Source organism: Cyanistes caeruleus, chromosome 2 (assembly GCF_971803275.1).
Source record: "Cyanistes caeruleus chromosome 2, bCyaCae1.hap1.1, whole genome shotgun sequence".
In the NCBI taxonomy this organism is placed as follows: Eukaryota; Metazoa; Chordata; class Aves; order Passeriformes; family Paridae; genus Cyanistes; species Cyanistes caeruleus.
The window spans coordinates 100,162,291-100,181,207 of record NC_141702.1 but is presented as its reverse complement, the minus strand read 5'-3'; the positions used below and the strand labels follow the sequence as shown (position 1 = coordinate 100,181,207).

Genomic DNA, 18,917 nt, shown 5'->3' with positions numbered 1-18,917 from the left:
GAGCACAACAGCCTGTGTTTCCTCTTGGCATCTGATCAGAAGGATTGCATGTGTCCAGGGTACAAGTGTTTCAGGACAAGATTTCCGGTGTCTGCAGTTTTTTCTAATTAATTGTGTTACCATTTGCCATTAAAACCCTAATGAAGTGCCTAAAAACAGTTTTGATTAAATAATCAGAAAATCACCCCAACTATTCAAATCTACTGATTATCTCCTACCAGTTGTTTCAGCAGTGACTGCCTATTATGGACCTAAAAAAATATGTGTAGGTTATATTTGAAGAAAAGAAAGATAAAGGTAATAAAACCCCCACATTTAAGAGAATGGATTTTAACCATGGTTTAGTATCTTCTATCAAATTCTCCAAATACTCATCCTGCATGACTAAATTAATTGTTGTGAAACATTTCCCTTGAACTTCCATGTTCTTTTATACCTGTACTACAGATGTCTGTACTCAAGTGTGCTGCATCCCTGCACTCAAAAAAATGTGTAAAGTTAAAATTTGATCCAATGATGATCAAATGGATGATGACCGATCAAATCAATATCTGAATTAAACCTGAAGAGAAGACTGAAATAAAGCACAAACTCAATTTTCAGTTTTCTCTCATTAGCTATCCCAGGTTGTCGGGCCCAAGGTAAGGTGGATTTCTTGTTCCCCAGAGTACCAAAAATACCTGAGGAAAAATCAAGTGACCTGCCTAAAGTAAGGCAGAGCAGGATGTGAGGATAAGTACCCAGCCAGGCTGCTGGGTAACCCATGAGCATCAAACTTTGGGTAGCAGCCTGCCCCCCTGCTCTTTCTAAACCCAGTATGACAGACATTGCTCAAGTGGAACTGAACCACTGGCTAATCAAATCACCTGAAGGAAGATCTGATGGTGAAAAACAGATGTTCTGATTTTTTCAGAGGTGTGGTCTATCCACTTAGGTAGGATTCAAGTGGTCTGAATCTCCTCCATGGCACCTCATTGATTTCTGTTGATATTGATTTGCATTGGAGCAGCCTCTGGCTTTTTTGAAGTGCCTTCTTAAATGGCTTAATCTCTTTAGATAGTGGATTCAGACTTAATCTGGGACTGTGATGGAATTTTTTTTTGAGATTGGAGATTTTGGCTCTCACAAAGGTCTCGTACTCCTGTATCATGCAGTGTTGCAAAAGGTCATGCATTTCATAATGTTCTCCCCTGCAATCACTGAGCTGCTGCAGGGTGTTGCCAGAGGTCACATCTATGAGGGTGTCAGGAGTTCCTGGCTGTCCACACGCGTGACTTCCTGAACAGGCTGTGGTAAATTCAAACTGTGCTGCTCACTAAAAATTACTGGAGCCATCCTGCTATGAATTCCAGCCATAGACATCAGGGATGTTATTATGTAAAAGGATGCTATTGATATTTAAAAAAAAAAGCAAGAAAAAAACCCCATAACAAACAACATTAAAAAACCTAGATGCTAAAATTTGGTAGTTTATCATGTCTCAGGGTTTTCTTTTAACTTTCTTCTCTAATTGAAAAAGCTAAATTGATTGAAGCATTTGAGCCCTGATTTAGCTTTTAAAAAAAGAAGCAGAATCTAAAAATGGCTCAGTGAAGCAACTGAAATGCTATCACAAGCTCTTGAGATCGATAAGCTAGGAGAAAAAAAGGAAGAAGAAAAGTTTTTGAGTGACAGTGTAAAAATGGGAAATTTAAATACATCTATATCGTTGCATTTTGCTCCATTGTGGATTGCATAAAATACACTTTGGCAGTGTGTTTTCATGCAGTCTACAAGGTGATCTGTTAGTAACACTGAATTTGTGTTTATCTTCCAAATTGTAAACTACATTTATAGCAATATTTCTATATTAAGGTATTAAATGCCAGAAGTGCTACCTAAGCTAAACTTTACCAATATAACTCAAAATGTAGTTTGTAGCACTATAAATAGTAACATTGATATTGACACTTAGAGCAGCATCTAACTCCCTGGAAAGCTGTTTCTGATGCTAAATGAAAATGCAGGGAGCTGACAGTGTATTTATACATACCAGGGAGTACAAATAGTACTTCGTAGTTCTCATTGTTGAAATTCCCTTGTGCTAAAGGGTATTTAAATATTTAGTGGCATTGCCAAATATTCCAATTTAAAAAAAACAATGTTTGCATGTTTATTAGATACATGTTATTACTATTTATAATAATGCTAACCTCATGAATAAAAATATTAAACAACAGGCATAATGGCTGTTACCTGTAATTGGAGACTGATCATTCATGATGGTCTTTCACTTTGTTCCTTGCCTGTTTTTTTTGGAGTCTTCTGGGTTTTTACTAGAGGTCTTCTCACATCTCTGAAACATCTGGAAATCACAACCACAGCTGTTGACTTCCCCAAACCCTTCTTTAATTGAAGGGTCTGTGATAGGGAGCCACTTAATGGCTTCACCTCTCCTCCTGAAGCACACACAGCAAGCTGCTGCATGCAGAACTTTCCCTTGTTTAAAGAAAGAAGGAGCAAGGGGGGTTATGAATTGATCAAAATCCTGATTTTGACTATTCTGAAAGTTATAAAAAGTTAATCCATTTTTTCCATTTTTTTAATTTAGAATAACATCTGACAAGTTAGATAATTTAGGAAGTTTTTAATTCACTTTTGCCTCGTTTTAGGCATTAGCTCAAAGTTCTCACTCTGGACCTCAGAAACACCAGCCCAATTCCTTTTTCTTTCTTGCATGTCTTGAGATCTGTTCTCAAGAGAAAACCCTATGCACTGTGTGTGTCTGAAAAGGAAAATTTCTGAAGATTGCATATAACAATCTATCCAACATGCAACTTCTAAAAAAAGTATCTGCTGAAATGCAAAATTAATTATTCTCTGTCTTTTGCGCTGACATTTTTACTTGCAGTCTGTGGCATAAAAGGGTTTATGTAATTTTTGGCTACATTACACATGCTGAGTATGACAAGGATGATGTTTTGTGGTTTAGAGTTCTAGGTTTTATTCTCAGCACTCCTAGAGAATCACTGCAAGTATGGACAAGTTTATTTACTGTCTTGTTTTCCTCATTTCTAAATTACCTGTGATTGTTTCCTTTGATGATACCTTACATAAGCATTATGTATTTTGGATTAGTGTGGGCCTCATGAGAGGTGCTTCAAAGTATAAACTACTTTATCTAAGGTGGATATGTTTATTATGTGTGCATGATGTGAATGTGTACTTATGAATATGTTTTAGAAGCATTATATGCATTATAAGTTTATCTAGGTTTATGATGCATGTATACTACGGTAAAGAACACCAAATGAAATTCCTTTGCTTGGATGATAAGTACACCATAGTGTTCCCTTTTAAAAGGGAATGTTTTAAAAGGCAATAATGTTTTAAAAGGGAAAGTTGATGTTTAAGGTATTCACTTATGTGAGCCAAGTTGTACCCTCATAGAATATTTAGCACTTGTGTCAAACTGACTTCAGGATTTTCTCATACAAGTTTTGGTCCTTGCATATTTATTCACTGGAGATGAGTAAGCATTGAAGGATGTAAATGTCCCACGTTGGCCTGAGAGGCGTAGATCCCCCTGAAATTAAGAAATATGAGAGGATCCACTCTTTGTAGACCTTCTGACGTTCCTGCACTTGACTTTTAAATTCTTTTGCTCTGGGTAGAGAGCTGTTGTCCCTGGTGAGCAACAGGGATAATTCAGAGGGGATGTCTGTAGGATAGTGAAGGTGAACATGTCCAAACCAGCACAAAGATCTGAAAATATCTATGAAGTCAGGGCTGGTTGGTTTGGTTTTGTTTTTTTTCAGTGCTGTAGTTGTGCCCAAATCCCCAAAATCTCACTGAAACCTGACCTGTTCACTGGCTCATTTTAAAGGAGTGGTAAATAACTCTTCAGTTTCATCAATTGTGGTTCCTCATACTACATCTACTTATTAGGAGATTGGCAGCTGCTATTGTAAAGAGAGATTGGAGCAAATGTTCCCTTTTCTCAGTCCAGATGAAAATGCCAGTTAAGAGCTCAGTTTCATAATTTTTCATAGATTCTAGCTGTTGCTATCTGGGACTCTACTTCAGATTTTTATATTCTGAAATTAAATTCTCATTTTGGCCTACCAGAGCCCATGTTTGGTGTCTCTTTTCTGATGTGAGTTGTGGCCTTCTCAAGCATTTCCCTGAGAAGGTGGCTGTAGTGTGAAATACTTTTGTCTGTTTTGGACTCCAGTCAGTAAATGTTATGCCTTGTTGGAAGAGTATGTTGCAATAAATGGGAAGACGGTTTGCAGTTTTGTAGCTCTGTGCCTTTGTCTGCTCAGGAAATAAGAGATTAGTGTATTAAACCACACTCTGAGAATGTATTCTGATTTTAGAGTATTGCGCTCCTGCTTTGCATTTCATTTAAAATACCTTTTAAAACCATTCATACAGTATTCATGAAACATCCTAATAAATACTCTCACCACAAGAAGTTTCAAAAAAGTTAGGAATATGCTGTTTGGATTATCTAGGATTTATTCTTTAATTTTTTGTCTCCTCTTTTGTTCTGTATTCCTCCATTTAATTAGATGCCTCATCCTCCTTTCCCTCAGAATAATTTGCTTTTAATCTGTCATAATTTGTGATTTACTGGCTAATCTGAAATGTAGTTTTCTTTACAGTTAAAAAAACACCCCCATATATTCAGATTTGTGACTGCGATTAATGTATGGAAGATAAGACAGGGATATAAAACTATGAAAGCAAGAGAAAAGGACCAGTACCTGAATGTATGGCAACTGTGTCACATCTCTCTTATTTATTCATCTGAATGATGGATAAATGGCAAAACTCCCATTGATTTCAGTGGGAGCAGAAGTTAACTTGAAATGAGCAGCTTTCCTGCACGTCTAATATTCTGGGGACTCAGGTGCTAATTTGCGAAGAAAGATCAACACAGATGGGAAAAGTTATGGTGTGTGGAAGAATAGCTGGTTGAAATGCAGATCCACACAGTCAGGGCCTAATCTGCTTGATGCCACATACTGTCTTCAATAAAAGTCAGGGCCCTTGCAGGAATCCGAGCTAAATGCTAGTCAAAAATCTAGACAGAGGCCAGAGAAAACCCCTCACTGGTGTGAAATTGTGTGCACATGCAAACTTCCTCAGACAGGTTTGTACATATGTTTTCCTTAGAATAAAACATTAATAAATGGAGAATGGCACTTGGGAAGACAAAGCATCCAAGGCAACCCATCTGCACTCTTGTCATATGATAGACTTGGACAAACCTAAAGCTGCCGACACAACTGCTCAAGAAGTATGCCAAGGGAGCAGATGCTACCTCTGCAAGGATATTTTCTAAAGTTTGGCATTCAGGATCTTGCCGTTACCATCCAGAGAGGAAGAGGTGAGGAGAAGTGGAATGATGTTGCCTTGGCACCTCCTGGTGTCAGCTTTCTCGTTCACTTCAGTTAGGTCTTTGCTGTTCTTTCTTTCTTCTTCTGCTTAAGTAAGGCATCTCAGGTGGAAGTTAAAAAAGGAAAGCAGCTATGTATGAAAGCAGAACACTGTGAAACTTTATACTACCCTTAAAATATTTATTCAAAGGCAAATTCATGAATGTATTTAGATTTATGGTGCATAATCATGTTTGGGTTAGCAAAAGGCCCACAGAGGTGCTGGATAAATCTGTGAGATCAGAAGCCAGTGGGGATTTTGTGAACTCAAGTGGAATAGAAGATTGCTATGGTTTTTAGAGAGCAGCCTGAAAGCCATGCCTTTGAAGAAGAGCAGGTCCTACAGCACCTTTGTTCCCGCAGAAGGCTGGGGCATCCCTGCAGGGCCCCGCATGGGTGCTGGGTGATCCAGTGATGGTGCAGTTGGTTCCATGAATGTATGAGGAACAAGGAACTGCTTTTCTGTAGACTCTTGCTCACCAGCAAGACCAGGCCATTCACAGTGAGCCATTGCAACCTGTGCTGAGGCTGCTGTGGAATGGTGTGGGAAATGGGGAGAAGCAGGGGCTGCTGTGGTACCACTGCTAGCACCTGGCCGGGTAAACTGGGCTTAGCGCTCTGCCCTGTGGTCAGCACCACCCACTGCCAATTATAGATATTTTCCTTTAAAAGAAAATCCTCTACAGAACTGCTTAAATATTTCCCATTGTTTTCATTCCCTCTCATTACTAATTGTAAAAGGGTAGCTTGACAGCCAGCAATCCTGTATTCAAGCTCTCAGCCTCTTTGGTGCATTGCTTGCAGCCCCAAATGCCAGCTGCATCCTGGGCTGCATCTAGGGCAGCGCGGCTGTCAGGGCAAGGGAGAGGACTCTGTCCCACTTGCAGTACTGCATCCAGCTCTGGGGTCCTTGGCACAGGAAAGACGTGGACTGCTGCAGTGAGTCCAGAGAAGAGCCACAGAAATGATCAGGGGCCTGGAGTACCTCTCCTCTGAGGACGAGATGGGAGAGAGTTGTGGTTGTACTGCGTGGAGAAGAGGAAGCTCCAGGGAGATCTTACAGCACATTTCAGTACTAAAGGGGGCCTTTAATAAAGACAGACAAACCTTTTAGCAGGGTGTGGTGTGATAGGACAAGGAGTAATTACGAGCTTAAAACTAAAAGAGGGTCTGTTTAGATGAGATACAAAGAATAAATTTTTTGCAATGCAGGTGGTAAAATGCTGGAACAGACGGCTCAGAGAGGTGGTAGATGGCCCCTCCCTGAAAACATTCAAGGTCAGATTGGATGGGGCTGTGAGCAACTTGATCTGGTTGAAGATGTCCCTGCTCATTGCAGAGGGGTTGGACTCGATGACTTTCAAATGTCCCTTCCAACCCAAGCTAATCTATGAGTCTATGATCCACATTATGCTGACATTAGGCCATATCTGAAAAGGTCCCTCTCTGAGCAGATCTGAGGAAACACAAACATATCTGGCCAGTAATGGTTTCCGTTTCCAGAGGTTGATAGTTTTTCTCAGGCTTATGCTGATAAATAATATTCCAATGATTTCTTTGACATGAGAAAATACTGCTTGAGGCCATGTTCACAGTTCTTACCAAACTTACTTGGCTTTTGGACTAAGCACGCTTTTAATCATGCCCTGCCAGCAGAGGAACTAGTAAGTGATGACCTTTGTTATGTTTTGGGGTTGGAGCAGGCGGAGAAGGAGGCAGCCTAAAACCTGATTCCCGAGGCTTATCCTTGCCAAACTGTGACTGCCCTGCACTCTTCCCGTGCTGGGGAGAGTGCCAGAGCCTTGTCTCCAGCCCCTCCAAGGAGGAGAGGTGCGAGCAAGGGCGCCTCAACCAAGGTCCCCAACTGCTGGCGACCACCCGAGGCCTCGGGGAAGGAGCCCCAGCGCCAGGAGGAGGCTGAGCCTCTCCGTCCCACTGTGATCACGCGCAAGAGAGCTCCATGTTTTCGTAAAGCGGCATTTGCCCTTTCCAGCTGCTGGATGCCACAAAAGGTCACCCAAAATGATCTAAATGCATCGTTTCCCTGGTGTGAAGGATGAAGCAGGGAACCTTTGAATGAAGGCAGTGCCTTTTTTTTTTTTTTTTTTTTCTTGTCCTGCAAGCGTTCAGTTTGCTGTTACAGTTGCTGCAGTCGAGTGCTGTCACTGGGGCTGGCGTTGGCCTCCGCTCGCTTTCTGTCCGTGCCGCAGCCTCCGGCATGGCCAGACTCTGCTCGCAGCCCCAGAGGGACTCCCTCAGGTGTGAGCTCTGTGTCTGATGAGGTGCAGACCCAGGGACTGAGACCTCAGTCTCATCGGCTCTACATGTCCCTGGAACGTTGCAGAAACCCCAACCAACACCTGCCAACACCTGCCAAGGAGGAGGTTTTACACTGGTTTTGGCAGGGTGTGTTCGACTGGGGGTTAGCAGTGTCCTGAGCAGAAAACCACTGGAACCAAATCTCATTTGCTAGGATTGAAATATAGCAACCCAGGCAGATCATCCTGTCTCATTGTTTTTATGTGTCCCTGAGTCTAAAGTCATTTTTAAAATGTGAGTGATGCAATTTCTTGCATCTTTCATTTAATATGCTGCTTGGTAAACAGTGTTTTAGATTAGTATATTTGTAATTTAAATGAAGACAATACATCAAGTCAAGTCAGAAGAGAAGGAAGAAGTTTAAGGAATGATTGATGCCTCTTCCAGTGTTATGCCCTCTTGAAAAAGAAAAAAGAAAGCGTAAGGAGAGGGGAGAGGTGAGATTATTGAGGATCTGTTGGGGTAAGGAAAAAAGACAGAAACTGTTGTTCATGGGCAGAAATACACTATTTTTAAAAGCACAGTCAGGTCTGATAGCTGAATCTGTTTTCTTCAAGCGCACTAATAAATTCTGCCTAATTCATTTTTCATTCTCTCTTGGGGTCTGCTTGCAGATTTGCCTCAACAAAGGAAGCATCATGTTACTTCTTTTAAATAATTGATGGCTCTTGGTCCAAGCCAGCTTGAAGGAAATTCAAAAATAGGTACTGATTGAGTAAATACCCTGCCTCCCCCTCTGCTCCCCCCGCCCTCATCCCTTATTTATTTTTGCAGCCTGGGTGACTGGCAGTCGCCGATGATGTCATTTGGGTACACCCAGCACTTAGCAGCTCTGATTTCATTTATGTATTTATTTATATTTAAGAAAATGAGAAGCTGTTAATTGTAAACTGTCTGATGGAGCTAAGAGCTCTTAATAAATCATCAGCAACCTTGTGCCATAACATCCAGGGATGGACCTTAACAGGTTGAGGTTGGAATTGGTACCAAGAGAGGCACTGGGGAGACTTGCGTGTGTTCCACTCCTCTTGGCTGTGGGATGTGCCCTTCTCAGGGCACTTCTGGGTCAGTGTTTTCCACAGTGTTGGTTGTTTGCAAGCTTTGGCATGCCACCTCCGAGAGTAGTGTTGTTTCCATGGAATAAGTAATTTCCCTGGACAGCATGGATTTGCCGAAGCTCTGTGATGTCATCTGTAGGGATACACCCTTTATAACTTACCTTTTAAATTATTCAGAAAACAGTGTGGTCCAAATCAACAATGAGAAAACACAGAAATATTTTTCTCTTTTTTTTGTCTAGGCTTCGAGAGACAGGATGTTCTTATGCCAAATATTGCCGCAGTAAGAACATTCTTGGTGTAAAGTATTGCATAGGAGAAAACAGTGGCAGAGTTCACAGCTAGTGAGTTTTGCATTCATACTCTGATTTGCAGTCAACATGACTTCATGCCTCCCCAGTTTTGATAGCAGTAAGTTAAAGGACTGAAGAAAAGCTTTTGGAAGGTGGTTTCTGTGTAAAATTTTTATCTGTCTTTGAGTTTCTTTGTAAGGTATGTCCATGTTTCAAAATGTTAATATGCAATGTTGAATAAGTGATGTTCAACTACAAAAGGGACCGATAGAAAAAAAATAGGGAGATTTAATTTTTTTCCAAGCAGGCAAGTCCTCCTACAGGTCATATCTTGATACAGTATTTTAGTGCATGAAACCAGCACTCACGTAGTAAATAACATAAGGTCTTCTTGACCTTGCAGCCTTACGTGGGCATGCATGCCATTCAGCTAAACTACTCTAGTGTCCAATACCTTGGAGAAATTGCCAAGTATTTCCTCTGATGCCATGCTTGTCACCCACGCTCGCCCGGTGTTCCTCGCCTCCCGCTAACGGCGCTCCGGCCGCGCAGCAGTTTGAGTGCCGACAGCCATAGCGGGATCAGGCAGGGCCTTTCCAGCTGGAAGAGCAGAGCACCATCAGGGGCATGTCCACATGAGTAGGTGCAGATGGACCAGAGCGGACTGGACGTGGCTTGGCTTCGGTCTGGAAGCCATGGTGCTGCTTAGTGCAATATTGTCACCAGGCAAATACTCTTACTGTTTCTTGTTAGTGGGGTTAGATCTAGAAACTTCAGTGTGAAGATTGGTCTGTCAGGAATATGCCATGTATTTTGCATATTTATTGTTCTCTCTGTAAAGTGAGTATCTTCTGTAAAGTAAGCATTGTAAAGTAAGCATGGCAGATAATATGATTTACAGAAAAAGCTTTTTCTTGAGGAACCGAGTGATGGAGACAGGTCTGTGTATTTCTCCTCTTGCCCTCCAGAATTGAACCTCTAGGGTGTGTATTTAGGGAAACCAGAGCATATAAGGGGGCAACGTGGAGATGGGAGATCAGTATTTCTGTGGCATTACAATCAAGGCAGGAAGAAGGCAGTGGAAGAATGAGACTTTAAACAATAATATCCAAAAATGCCTTCCAGAGGGAGGCATACAAATGCATATTTGGGTATCTACAAAGTGCTCTGTACTCTTGGTAGTTCCTCTGAGCAGTGTGGTGCACAACAAGGTGTGAAGTCTTTTCCCAGTAGTCTTGATTGCTTACGCATTTTTATCCAAGTGCCTGCAGTATTTGGAAACTTCTGTGTGGTGCAAGGTTTGCAAACAGGATTTAGAGATGTTCAAATTGTCCATCTGCCAAAAGAACAGGTTAAGAATTACTTTGGTGATGGGAAGAGTTTAAAACCAGCTCAGTAGCTCACTTTGGGTGTTAATACAGTCTTTAGCCATAGAGGGAAATCTAAGCCTTGCTGAAGGCACAGCATAGCAAGGTGTATCTAATAGTGTGTGCTTAACTCTGTTGCCTGGGAGCTTTTATTTAATGCAGTGGCCAGGAAAATTGACCTCATGTTTTGGGTTTTCTTATGGGTTTGGATCCTGACTCACATCATCTACATGTGTAAAGCTGGCAATTTACTGATTTATCGATGGAAAAAAATCACTTAGTTGGAAAAAAGAGGAAAAACTTGTGATAAAAGCACTGTGCTTTGAAATACCAGCTGCATCGGAGGATATGAGTGGGTTATTGGTGTAATAGGGACCCTTCTATCTGTGAACATAACGCCATATAACAAATACCATGAGCCAAATTAGTAGCCAGTTTCTGATGGCTGAACTCTCCAGTCCTAAACGCTACTGCAAGCGTTCTGTTTAGGAAGGGAAGCTAAAAGCCTCTCAAGGGTACAGAGAAAATGCTGATCCTGAATGTATAAATGGACACGTTTTAATCCTTAAGTTATTAATTATTTCTCATGATTAATTGCAATTATTTTATTACTACTCCAGACCCTTGGGTCAAATTGCACACTGAAGTCGGTAAGAAATTTGCTGAAGAATCTCTTGATTTGGTATGTTATCATTTTTATATTGAATATTGGACATTATCAGTTGCATTAAAAAGACCAACAGCTATCATGCCATCAAATTACAGGATATATTTGGGTTGCAGGCGTAACTCCATTTCTTTCAGTGTCATCAGATAGAACTGTAAATTTAATGCACAAAGGGAAGGGGAAATAATCCATTCACCCACAAAGACATAAATTAAATGTTACCCCACGCTAAAATGTGTAACCTTAAATGAACCTTACATTAAGGAAAATTCAATGCCTACGTTCAGTGTATATGCTCTGTTCAAGGAGATGGCAAGTACTTTCAGATTAGTCTGAATTTTGGAGGATTTTCTAGTGGGAAAGCTGGGTACCCCCCTCCCTTTGGCCAGCTCTAGCTTCCCAATGCCTCTCTCCCCTCAAGTAACCAGAAGAATCTTTTTCTTCTGAACATACAGCTTGTAATATACATAAAAGCAGAGTTTTCTTTGATCCTGACAGCAAAACGTTTATTTTTAAACTGGAACTGGGCTGTTGTCCAGCAATGCTCTTTCCTTTGCATCATGCCCTGCGTTTCAGCTCCGCAGCGTGCCTGGGTGCAGCTGGACCTGCTGCAAGAGAGACCTGGCGTGATGGGTCCTGCTGAGCTCGCTCCCTCCCTCTCCCCTCATTCCTCCTTCTCCTCTCGTTTTGAAATTCAAATTGAATGCAATTTTCAGCTCATTTGAGCCAGAATATACTCTTGCTGAGCTTCAGTGGCTCTTAAATTCAAACTCGAAGGAGAAAACAGATATCATCTGTCACTGAGGGTGGGAAAGGGTGTCCTCCCCACATTTTATTCATGGGAGACAGGGCTTCACTGACTAATTCCAGTCTTTCTGACTAATCACTCACTGGCAAACTAATCAGCTAATCGATGTGACTGGTTTCTTGTAGTTTGGTCTCTTTTTGCAGGGTTTTTTTTTTATTTCTCCAGCCTATTTAGTATTTATATTTAAAGTCCTAGAAATGCCCTAGCTGAAATGCCTGTGTCTGCATTTGACTGTACCTGCTCGTTTCTGGTCTCATTGTCCCCATCACAGACTATTCCCTTTGAAGAACTACAGATGAAAATACCCCAAATTGGACAGGTGGCAGAGAAGAGGCAAGGGATGAGAAATTTTCAAAAGAAGCTTAAAAAATAGAAAGTAGCAAAGGGAGAAAAAGTGTTAAATCATTAGGTGTTGTTATGCCAGCAGGTTTAGGGCCAGGTACATGTACAGGGTAAATACCATAGCTACTTATTGTATAAAACCTGTTTCATATTAACACATGTGGCAGTATCTCATGAGTCATCTGGTGGGAGTCCTACTTAAAAGTAGAGAAGAAATATGGCTCACTGTTTTTTTCCTTACTGCTTTATTTTTTTTTTTCTAGTATTATTTTTGAAATGGAAAACGACTCTTGCAATGAAGTCCAGCTCCTGCTTTTATTGTACTCCTTCACAAACTTCTCTTTCATTTGGTGAAAATAGCACTGGTTTTGCGATTGGCAACTACCTTCAAAGGGAAATGTTGCAAGAAACAGCAATTTGGTAGGTGTAAGGGCAAAACTAAAGTACAATCTGTGCTAGTAGAGAAAATAGGTTGCTTAATCTAACAGCATGATAGCATTTTAATGCTGCTCTGAGCAACGTCAGCTTGCCACTGGCAAAAATCCACAACCTGAATTTTTGTTGTAACAAAATCTACGTGCCATAAAGGACGTCATAAATAGACGGGACATCTGCAAATTGTGAGAACATATTAAAGTCAGGCTGGAAAGAATATCAAACACCATGCTGGTCCCTTAATTGTTTTATGTGTTCTAAAGCCTTGATATATTACTAAACCTGGCTTAAGGTTGGAAACTGCTGTTCTGGAGCTTTCTTGGTGCCTGTTCCTTGCTCCTCATGCTGGGCAAGGGTTGGTGTATGGTCAGGGCCCAATCCTGCAAACAGTTTTGTGTTTGGTGTGCTAACATCACCCAAACCAAAATGAAACTCTGGGGCAATATTCTGTTATCCCTTTGGTCACCTTATCTACTTCAGTTTAGTACGTGGTAATCCCTAAAAAAAACCCCAACCCTTTTTGCTGTGGGAACCAAGGCAGAGATTGTGCCTGTGGCTGGTTCATGACAGATGCCTTGCACAGGAGCCAGCGTGCTGTTCCGGCAGAATTTGGGTATTTCGTGTTGCAGAGGCACTGGCAAAAAGCAGGGCTGAGGAAAGAGGGCGCTCTTGGTGTGTGATCAGAGAAGCCCAAGCTCACCTTTGGGACTGGGCCCCTTCACGACACAGGCTGTGTGGAGACACCTGGATCTGGATCACAGTGGAGTGGGTTTAGAGAGGTGATAGGCACACGGCTGCCAGGGTAGCAGAAATTGATTTCCAGTGGTCTTTGTGGTCATAAATGTTAGCCCTGATGCATTTACAGTTACTGAAGCAGGGGATTTTGGAATCTTTTTTTAATTAGGCAATTAAATTCAGGTTAAGCCCTGTTTCAGGCACCTCAGTGCCTCTCTGAATCTTCCCCTTTGTCTCCAGTGGCTCTGTTAGACATTGACACTGACCTGCAAAGCTGGTACTACAAGTCCTTATAAAGAAATCTGATATTCCTATGGAAGTTATGATGATGTATGTAAATCAGCTGCCATATCCACACTGTCACCTCTTCAGCTGAAAAAGAAGGGCAAATCATTTCGTTGGTAGCTGCTGAAACCGTCAGCTGCACTGTCATTAATACTCTCCCTTCTTTCCTGGAAACTCAATATGTCAGCTACCTGATGTACCCTTCCTCTTCCAAGAATACATCTCTCCATTCCTTCAAATTCTTCTTGAGCTGGGACCTCCCATCTGCCAGTTTATTGTTCTTCTTCTTCTGGCCCATTAGTTTTTCCTCCCATTATTTTTCATGTGTTTTTTTATAGAATTTTATCATGTGCTAATAACCAGAGTATCTGAATTCTATCCATATAAAGTTATGTGTCCAACTGCTGTGATGCCTTTTTGTTTTACCTCTCCTCTTTCTTGTGGGGAAAGCAGCGCAGGGTAAGGCATTAGGTTTTGAATTTTTACATTGCTGTTATATGCACCTACACCATCATGACTCTGGTCACCCTCTGCCTTTAAGGCCTCCCCTGGACCATCCTGTTTGGACTTTGGTGCTGGATCTGTTTCTCGGGTAGTTGTCTAGATTTCCTTTTCTGCTCTCTGAGAAGAGAGTGTCCATGGGGTGTCAGTTCTCTGAAGCAGGTGTTCCCAGACCCTCTCCCTAGATGCTGAAATTCCTTGTTCTACACTCCTTACTTCGTCTTGCTGCTTAACCCTGATTGTCCTAGAGATCTTCCATGATCAATTCACGCACCTTTAATTGATCTTACCACACGGCAGCTGAAGCATTTGCACACAAACTTCGTTCTGGGATTTGTACAATAGAACGTATTTTGCTTTGCAGAAATACAAGAGCCATAGGAATCCAGGTGATATAAGAAGTGCCTGCCTCCTTGCTTGGGTGACTTTCCTGGATCTCACCATTCCCTGGTCCACCTTCCAGCCCACATCCATCTCTCTTGGTTTGTGCTTGGGCCATATGTGAAGCTTTCCATTCCAGAAAAAAAGCAAAACTCTGACTGTTGTCAATAGACATGAGCATCAATGGGATTTTTACTTAAGTCTCTGCAACTAACCTCTTTGTTTTAGCAGATATTCCTATACAACTGCTTAAAAGTTGCTCCTGTAAGTTTTCCACATGAGTAAACTCTTGTGCACCCTAGGAATCCTATTAGAGATTTCCACATAAGAAATGACTGGATTGCAAGTCACAAAACTAAAATTTTTGTCCCATCCTAAAAAAACCTGTTGGTGTGTCTGTGTGGGTTATGCCTGTATAGGTGTGTATCCACAGAAAGAGGATGTTTGATGATATTTCCTCAATAGCAGGTTACTTGCTGCTGTTCAGAGGTCATTACAAGGTGACCTGTAAGTTCTGCATGCTCAGTGAGGACCACAGTTTCAAATGAATAAACAAACGCTAACCAAATTGTGCATGTTTGTGGTATTGAACCTATAATCAGGTTTTTGCATTTTAATTTTGTATACACTTTTAAGAATATGTATATTAATCCTTCTGATTGGTTCTTTATCATTCTCTATACCTTAAAAAAAAAGGTCTTTCTTTATAGTGCTTTGAGAAATTTAGTAGTGTAAGATCAGAACTCTTCTCTTTGAAATTTATCTTTAAAACTGCTATTGACTTTTACAGGATTAGTGGTCATGTTAGAGAGCCTGAGAAAGTGGTCTCACTGCTCACACAACATCTGATTCCTAAATAACAAACCTCATCAAGTCAACTATTTCCGAGTCACGTTTTGTTCCGTCCTGGCACAAGCCAGACTGGGACAACAAATTGTATCACCAAAGAGGCATGACATGAGCTGTGCGTGTATTTTCACCAGCCTTTGTATTGCCATGGCAACAATAGTTTTAATTATGGAGAGCCAAAACAGTAAGTTGTGTATCAGATGGGGCTCAGTTTTCCCTATGGACAGAACTCTTGATTAGCCACTGGAGAAAAGCTTTGTATCTCCGTTTTCCTTCCAGTCTGGATTTTGTTCTCTGCTTTAGCAGCCGGCTTGTTGTGTTCAGCGTGTGAACTTGGAGGGGCTGCAGCCAGCTGGAGGACAGTGTCACAGAGGGAATGAAGTGACCTTCCTGTCTCAGGGGCAGCCTGGCACTGTGCTGGTTTGGGTGTTTAGGAATGGGTCTCTCACTAAAGGACTGCTCTCGGCTTCCCTCTAAACCACCGGAGACCTGCGGATTTGGAAAGGGCTGGTGTGAAGTGATGTTTAATAATCGGCCTTGACAATGTTCAAGATTGTGCTTGGAGGGACAGACAAGGAGTTCTACTTCAGCAGTACACATGAAAATTTGCAAAGCAGATCCACATCTACATCCAGCTGTGGGAAATAAATATGTCTGCATGGTTGGATGCAGGTCTGGAGTGGCTTTTTTCACAGTGGCAAGGGTGTTTAAGTCACTTGTCAAAAACGGGGTGTAAGGGTAGTGACCAAAAGCATGTATGTTTGTATGGGGAAATTCATAACAAGGGAGGAAAAACTTCATTGATGTAAATCAGTGTCTTCATATATATATATATATACACATACACGCACATACACATATATATATATACACATATACATATATATATATACACATAAGTCAATTATGTGGCCTTCTAGTGTGCTAATTTCCTACTTTGCTTGAATGGTGGCCCTTGGTGGTTATGGTAAGGCTGCTTCTGGGTTTGTGAACTTCCTGGCAGTGTTTGAAGAGTAGTGAGGTTGGAGAAGAGATGGAACCCTATAACTTTTGTGTGGATCTATTCTGATCCTCTGTGATTCCTAGCGTATGTTTTCATGATCACAGGTCAGAGGCAGCATCATCAGGAGCTCATGGCTAGAGATCATGATATCACAGAGAATGAGTTGCAAGATCACACTATTAACTAGAAATTCAGTTATTCAAATGTGGTTCCAGGATGCAGGGGGCTCAGCAAGCACGTAGGCTAATATGTAGATATGCTGAATCTGTAATCTCACTTCTTACAGTGTCACGGCAACACTTTTTTACAGCACACAACCCCGAGCAAGTAATTCACTGATGATTTTATTGTTGATTCACTTGTACTTCTTGAAATTTAAGAAATCCTGCCTTTAGGATTTTCATTTTGGAATTTGAGATCATAAATTAAGCCCTCTTATGAAAGAAAATAAGAAGTTTGCTGTTGTTTTTAATAAGATTTTACGGTAAGTATGGCAACAGCAAGTCTGTCGGTCCCAGCTTTACTGCACGTGTGTAGCTCTGTGCTTTGAGACCCTTGAAATATCTGGTTTTAGGACATCAGCAGGGGGCTAATGAAAAGGCTTTGTTGATTTTAACGAATTGCAAGCCACTGTAGCCAAAATAAATATAATCTGCTTTTTGGATTAGTTGTCACACATGATTTTACCTACTAACAGTGATTAAAGAACCCTGGTGGACCAGAAGCATAGCTACTCTCTGGTGACTCTTGCTAAAATAGCAATAAACAGAAGTAAATAAATTGTTAGGGCATTAGTTATCTTTAATAAACACTGACACTGCATATAATGTTTGGGAGAAGGCTTCAAAAACCTCCATTTAGTACAGACAGCAGTGTCACTCTTTCTAGCACAGATGGCATTGGTCATTTTAGATGTGTGGAAATCACGGCACGGCCAAGCCGTGTTCCTTGTACCACTGAGCTGCTGTCCCTCCTTGAGAGGTGCCGACCCACCTGCACACCTCATGGAGGCCTCCATCACTCAGCCATTTTCATCCAGCAGCAGACACCAGAAGCAAAGTTGAAAATAACCCAAACTAGAGGGATTATGACAGGAAAATGAAGGGAGTGTTAATTCCTTGTGTAATTCTGCAACCTCCGAACCACTGTAATTCCATCCAGCTAATGAGCGGAGGGCTGGTGCTGGTCCCTCTTACCTTCATCTGTGTAAGCTGATGAACAGAATTACTTGCCCCTGCTGACATCCTTTATCTCTGATATTTTCCCAGTAATCAAGGGGTGGGTGTGTTTCCTGATCCCCTTCACATTTGTTGTGAGAGGCAACAATTACACTTGATGATACTGTACCATTCCGTTGGACTCATTGTTGCTTTTAATCAGTGGAGAAAAGAAACAAAACAAATGAAAACATGTTCCTTCTTCCAAGAGGGAATTATTGCTGCAGTATTGAATGTTGGGAATGATTTTAGGTTCTTTTGTAGCGGGGATAACACCTTCTTGAGAGTGGCAGAGAAGTGAGGAATTTCCCAAAAGCAACGAAGAAATTTAGGGCTTTGTAAAAGAAGAAAAAAGTCAAAGGATAGCAAAACATTAGAAGTATTACTTTAAGGAAAATCCTACCAAAATAGGGAGAGGGCGTTAGCTTTCTAATGAGTCTTCAACTTGTATTCATCTGTTCCTAATTGTACACCCCTGGAAGGCACATGGCACTGTTCTACGAGGAGTTTATCTTTTATATGACAGTCACAAAACTTCAAACTCTTCAAGTAAACATCCTCAGGCTTTTTAAGAATTGTATAACTCCTTTTTGATGTATGGAGTTAGATTCTTGTGTGGTGTTTTTGGTGAAGTCGTGCAGCAGTTACAATCCACTTCTGGCTTTATAGTCTATGGAAAAAATTCTTTGATACTGTGCTGGGGAAGGGAGTAAGACCCACCAAGGACCCATCCTTCTCTTGGCTGGCAGTCATTAGGAGTTTGGAGACTTGCCCGATGGTGTAATTCAAGTCTTGACTGCATATCTTATTGGTTAAAAATAGGAGCCAACTCCAGCTCATCAGTTTTTGCTAAGAAACTATTGATTGTGATTAGCAAGCTTAAAAATAATTACCTTGTGTCTTCTTTGCTATCTTTGGACATACTCTCATATTCCTACTGTTATAGAAAGTATTGAGCAGCACAATAGGATGATTTGATGACTAAGGTGTTACACTGAGTGGGCGTGAGATGGGTATTGAGCACATCTTAATTGTTCCATCTCCTGGGCATGGAACAAACACACAACACCTACATGGGGGAGAAAACCCACTGGCCTTGCTGGAAAATACAAAGTGAGCTATCCCTCATGCCCTTGTTCCCATGGGGAAAGGTGTATCCAGTCCTTCCCAGTTGCAGTCATCCCTTTCACCACGACTTCGGCAGAAGCCATGAGCCCACCCAGCAGCACATGGG

The 18,917-nt window shown here is 41.4% G+C and overlaps 1 protein-coding gene across 43 annotated transcripts in view; it reads left to right on the top strand.

Moving 5' to 3' along the window:
- Positions 1–18,917, top strand: part of ESRRG (estrogen related receptor gamma) — a 392,986-nt gene that overhangs the window by 94,072 nt on the left and 279,997 nt on the right. The gene's annotated exons all lie outside the window — the stretch shown is intronic.